Consider the following 6202-nt stretch of genomic DNA (forward strand, 5'->3'; position numbering starts at 1 on the left):
CTGACGCCCTGCAAGACCCCTGAGATTCATGGGGCCTGTGCCTCCCAGCTGGCTGCTCTGGTCTTAGACACTCACAGGAGAGAAGATGGCGGCTCTCACCAGAGACCTCGGGTCAAGGTGGTTCCTGGAGGCAGGCCCTCCACTTGCAGGGAAGGGGGCAGGTAAGGTTGTTGATCCACCTCTGTCACTTGGAAGCTGAGAGGATCCTGTCCCTGCTGCCCTGTGGCTCCCCTGCGACTCGTAGGACCTGTGCCTCCTGGCTGGCTGCTCCTGGCTTAGGAACTCACCAGAGAGAAGATGGCAGCTCTCACCGGAGACTCCGGTCAAGGAGGTCCCTGGAGGCAGGTCATCCACTTGCAAGGAAGGGGCAGCTAAGGTCGCTGATCCACCTCTGTCACTTGGAAGCTGAGAGGATCCTGTCCCTGCCACCCTGCGGCTCCCCTGTGACTCGTGGGACCTGTGCCCCCTCGGCTGGCTGCTCCCTGCTTAGGCATGAAGTGCCCATTTCATAGCCTACTTTGTTGTATTGGTGTTATTACCTTCTTAAATAGCCAAGAAGTTAAAGTAGAATCATTGAGCCTATCTTCCCAGATGTCTAAGTGAGATGACTTGAGTGGACACATGTTGTAATGGTTCTTCTTTGAGGCAAACGGGAACTAGGCTAGGTAAGCATTTAAATGGCTGGATTTAAAAGTTAATGGAGTATTCACAAGCCAATGGAGTAAGGCAGGAGAAGGATATGGGGCTGCAGAGATTTGATGAAGACAGGAAACAGGCCCTCTATGCAGCCAGGGGGAACAGAGGCCAGAGACAGCTGCAAACATTTGTCAGCTCTGGCAACTCCCATCTGAGAGCCAGGGCTCTCACCTCCCTCTTGCTGAGAGTTTCTGTCCTCCCTGCTTGTCTTCTTTTGGGGAAAGTTTCCTGGATTTTACTGCAGCTTGTAAAAGGCTTGCCTTTTACCCCGTGAGTTTCCAGATAAGCATCACTCCCACTATCCCCAAAGGATATTTTCTATAAGCAAGGATATTTCATTTCAGAATGAAATGGGTAGTTCCAGCACTACAAAGAAACACCTTTTTGCCTTTAAGAAATGTTCAAGTCACAGGGAAGAAAGGCTTGGATTCTTTGGGTACAATTTTTCATCTCTAGCTTATATGTGTGTCAGTAGCGAGGACACACTGTCCCTTCCAAGGTGGCTGGAGGCTGAGCATGGGTAGAACCCAAGTTCAGGAATAATGTGTACTGTGCAGAGGGGCCTCCCACATGCTCCAGTGCTACTCCAACATCTAGATCCATTTTAGCAAGGTCAGCAGGATGTCTGTGTGAGTGGAGGGGTAGGAGGAGATCTTTGCTAGCCAGAGACACAGGCAAGAACCTTGTTATCTAATGGCAGAGAGAGGGGAAGGGAGAGGGAGGGAGGGGGAGAAGAAGAGGAAGAGGGATTTGAGAGGTGGGAGGGAGAGAGAGGGAGAGAGAGAAAATGAATGAATCAGTTTATGGAGGGATGTATTGGGTGTATATGAAACATACGGTTCAATGACTGGTGACCTGGATGGTTTAGCAACACCTTAGAAACAGATGCCAGGACACTATCATGCTTGAAGCTCAGGAGGGAATGTGGTATAACCGAGAGGGTAGACAATGTAGCATTTAACACAGGAGTGATTAGGTCTGGTTTATGTTCTTTCACCCTGGCTGCTACATAGAAGATAAACTATGAAGGGACCAGGGTTCTGTCAGCCAGTGTTTGCTCTCTGTCAGCACACCCTGAGCTTATCAGCCGTTCTGTGAGAGAGTGGGAAATAGATTTGCCTTGGCTAGTGTCTTAGTCAGGGTTTCTATTCCTGCATAAACATCATGACCAAGAAGCAAGTTGGGGAGGAAAGGGTTTATTTAGCTTACCCTTTCCACATTGCTGTTCATCACCAGAGGAAGTCAGGACTGGAACTCAAGCAGGTCAAGAAGCAGGAGCTGATGTGATGCAGAGGCCATGGAGGGATGTTACTTACTGGCTTGCTTCCTCTGCCTTGCTCAACTTGCTTTCTTATAGAACCCAAGACTACCTACCAGCCAGGGATGGCACCACCCAGAATAGGCCCTCTCCCCTTGATCACTAGTTAAGAAGATGCCTTACAGCTGGATCTCACGGAAGCATTTCCTCAAGGGAGGCTCCTTTCTCTGTGATAACTCCAGCTTGTGTCCAGTTGACACACAAAACCAGCCAGGGCAGCTAGTAAATGGGAGAGGTGCAATGGGAGCACTGGCTAATTGGAGACTGGACTATCTGTAATGGTGCATATCGGACAAGATCTGGATAGCTCAGAGGAAGAGAGAAGCAGGGAGCACTGATGGTCAGAATATGCTTTCAAGATAGCTGGCGGGAATGAGATGGAGAAGTGATGGATGGTTCCTTAGTTGGGGCCTGAGAGATGGGTCATGATGACATTTGTGCAATGGGAAATTTGAGAAAAGGAACATTTGGAGGCAGAAATAATAAGCTTCACATGTGAATTGGAGAGGACTTTCAGAACCTAGCGGCTCTGCTGGATAAGCAGTTGAACCCACTCACCAAGGCTGTGCAGGGCTGCACAGGGACTTTGGGCACCATCTGCGTGTAGATGGTATTTAACAAGAGAATAAAGGCATGTGGAAGAAAGGAAAGACTGAGTTTGACGTATCCTGACCTCACAGGTCCATGAAATGTGGAGTTTGCTAAAGGAGAACTAGTAGGAACAGCTGGGTGGGGAAGGATTCTGTAGTCTCCCCTCCCCCAATCATCTCCACACACTGCCACTACCGTTGTGGAATTTAATTATCTCATACTTCGTTCCTGCTTTTGGGCCTACTTCTGTGTCCGCTGACTGCATTCATAAAAGAGATATGATCGCCACGGCTCGGAGTCAGTCCTGCGGTGCATAATGTTGCCCAGGAGAAGCCTCAAAACCCAGGTATAAATAACAACAGCTTCCACTAGAGAGGAGCAAGGTGTAGTTTATATCCAGAGCATTGCCTGACTATATCCCACTGACAACTGTGTGCTGGGAACACCACAGGCTGGAGCGTGGATATTCATCTGTGGTTACAGTGCCACTCTGGGCCATGAGAGCATCTAGCCAAGGTGACTCTTAAGATCTCTGGGGTGAGAGGATCTCAAAATGACTCTCCGTGGGAAGGCCTGTCCTGTTAACTGAGTGTTGGTTTTTTTTTTAATTCTTCTTAAATCTTTGCACTTCTTGCTTCTTCCCAGCATTTCTACAGTTTCCCTGAGAAATGCCAGCAGTCGCCTGTAGTCCTGATACTTAGCCAGCTTCACATTTAAAAAGAAAATATTCTAAGTACCCTTTCCTGCATGTTCTGGCTTCATTCTGGCTTCACGCAGTAACTGATTTTGAATTTAAAGTAAACACTTGTAAATATTTATTTAACATCTTTCTGCATTAAAAATATTAAACACCTACGTATTCAGCATCATCTCCATGTGTTAAAGGTTTTCAGTGACAAAATTTAAATATTCCATTATGTTGCTTTTCTGGATGGATGAGAATGATTTACTTTTTAAAATACACGACAAGATCTTTGGCTCTCTTTGCTGTATTGCTGCATAAAATTTAACTGTTTTATTTGGAGACAATGATGAATACATCTAAAAAGGCCAAGTAACATCCTGACTGTGAATAACTCATCTGAGTATGATCACAGAGTACCAGATAAGGGGAAATGCAATTCAGATAAAATATTAATAGAATGAGATGAAAGCCCATTTCTTATTGCCGTAGGCCACCTACATGTCCGTTTGACATATTGGTACTTCTTCTTTGGGTGATCTAGCCTATGTCCTTGTGGGATATGAAAACACAGTTTTAATGATATGCTTTGAATTTATTCCAGGAGGCACTGATGTGGGAACTCACTGTAGAATTAGGTACCGGATCGTTTATTCTTGTATTAGGTCTTCCATTATTTTCATCTCTGTGTGTCTTGCTGTTTGTGAACCTGCCACTGTGATGAAGGACCTCTTCATCGCTACCCATGCCACCTGGCCCACATCAAAGAGAGGGTTGTTTCCTGCATTTGGAGTGATTTTCTGTATAGTGGAGGTGCTGAAGATCACCTCTATGCTTGCAATATCCTCAAACCTGTGGAAAAGGTGCCAGTGAAACCCTAATGAGAATGCACAGCTTAAACTTCTATTTTGAGTTGACTTATCATAGCACAAATTTGTGATATAAGGTGTGACACAAATATGCTCTATGAGTTACTTTCCCATTGCTGTGGTGAAATAACATGACCAAGACAACATGGCCACATTCTTCCAAAAACTAGCATGGTCAAAATCTGTTACAGCTATAGCTTGTTGGTTAGTACCAACGTCTGTTGAAGTTATTTTTCTACTGCTGTGATGAAACACCATGACTATGCTACATACTGAAGAAAGGCTCATGGGTCCCCAGGGATAAGAGCCCATGATGATGCAGCAGAGGCATGATGACAAGCAGCAGCCATGGTGGCAGGAGCAGGAAGCTGGGGGCTCACTTCTTGAACTAGAGCTAACTCTCAAGGCCAGTCTGCAATGACACATTTCTTCCAACAAGGCCACATTTCCTCAACATCCCCAAATAGTGCCACGAACTGGGGACCAAGTATTCAAATGCCCTAGATAGTGGGGAGGGGAGGGATATCTCATTTAAACCACCAGATACACTTCCTGCACCATAGTCAAGTCAGAGCGTTTAGATGTCCCTGCATCCCAAGGCTTCACTTATTTGTGTTAGGATACTTCTAGTCTTCTCCCGTGACTGCGTTGAGATATGCACACCACTTGGAAGGAGCTTTGCCTGCTCTACTATAGACCCCTGGAGCTTAGTCTTCTTTCCTCATGGATTTTGGAGGTGGTAACCCAAGCTCTTCCCTGCCCCTCAGCCCCTGGTAACTAAGCAATGTTACTTGCTCTTCTTTTGACATCCGCTTGCTTAAAAAATCTATGGAAGAAAGGGGACGTACTATAATTGCGTTTCTATGCTTGGTTTATGTCACATGACAGAATGTCCTCCAGGATCACGCGTGTCACCTGATAAATGATGCAGGACTCCCCGACCCTCCCTTTTTTATGACAGCAGTGTTCACCTTTGAAAGTTTGCTGGCTGTTCCCACTGCAGGGCTCTCATTGACTTACACTTACCTTGATCTATGGCTGCATGTGACACTTGAGATATATTATTTTAATTAAATTATTCTATACTATTGCATCCAGAGGCACGTTCAGATTCAGAAATGGTGAACTGGTTTTTGTTAATACAAGAATCAGTCTTGGTCAAAGTTCAGTGTTCTTCTAAACCTAATGATGACAGTTTGTTTATTTCCTTTATTTAAATAATGTTTATGTTATTTTTATTATTAAAAAAAGACAAATGCCTAGTGTTCATTTTATAGACAATTTAATATATCATGGTTTTGATCTCCTAGGGAACCACTAGTAACTTGCTTGTTGACTTTTACGCTTATTCTTGTGTGAGTATGTGTGTGTGTGTGTATGTGTGTGTATGAGAGGGAGAGAGACAGACAAACAGAAAGACAGAGAGGCAACACAGAGAGGAAGAGAGGATTTTTAGCATACTTGTGTCATCCTCTAAATAAATGCTATTTTTACTTTATATTGTGATGTTTATTTTCAACATGTTCCTTGTTAACTTACCCTGTTGCTTAGTATTTTTGCTAGGTCCTGTGGCTAGGTCATGGTTTACTTAATTCCCTCCTTGAGAAAGCTATTCATGTAGTTGCCAATGTCTTCATTTGATTTTTTGAGGGATGCCCTAAACATCTTGGTGCATACGTCTTGCCTGAAGCCTCTGGTGTCTTCTTTAGGGCAGGCTGTTAGAAACAGGATTACCCTGTCCTGTGGCACGAGCTCCTGGTGTATTCAGGAGGAGTGTATAGCTCACAAAATGCTCCTGTGAAAGAGGCAGGACCGAGAGCCTGAACAACCTGATGCCTTTTTCCATTTGTGAGGCTGATGTGTTTGCAGAGATCAGTGCTTCTCAGCCCAGGGTCTAGACCCCTTTGGGGGTTGAACATCCCTTTTACAAGGGTGACGTATCAGATATCCTATGTATCAAATATATACATTATCATTCATAACAGCAACAAAAATTATAGTTATAAAGTAACAATGAAGCCGGGCGGTGGTGGCGCACGCCTTTAA

The sequence above is a fragment of the Mastomys coucha genome, unplaced genomic scaffold, assembly GCF_008632895.1.
Source record: "Mastomys coucha isolate ucsf_1 unplaced genomic scaffold, UCSF_Mcou_1 pScaffold8, whole genome shotgun sequence".
Lineage (NCBI taxonomy): Eukaryota > Metazoa > Chordata > Mammalia > Rodentia > Muridae > Mastomys > Mastomys coucha.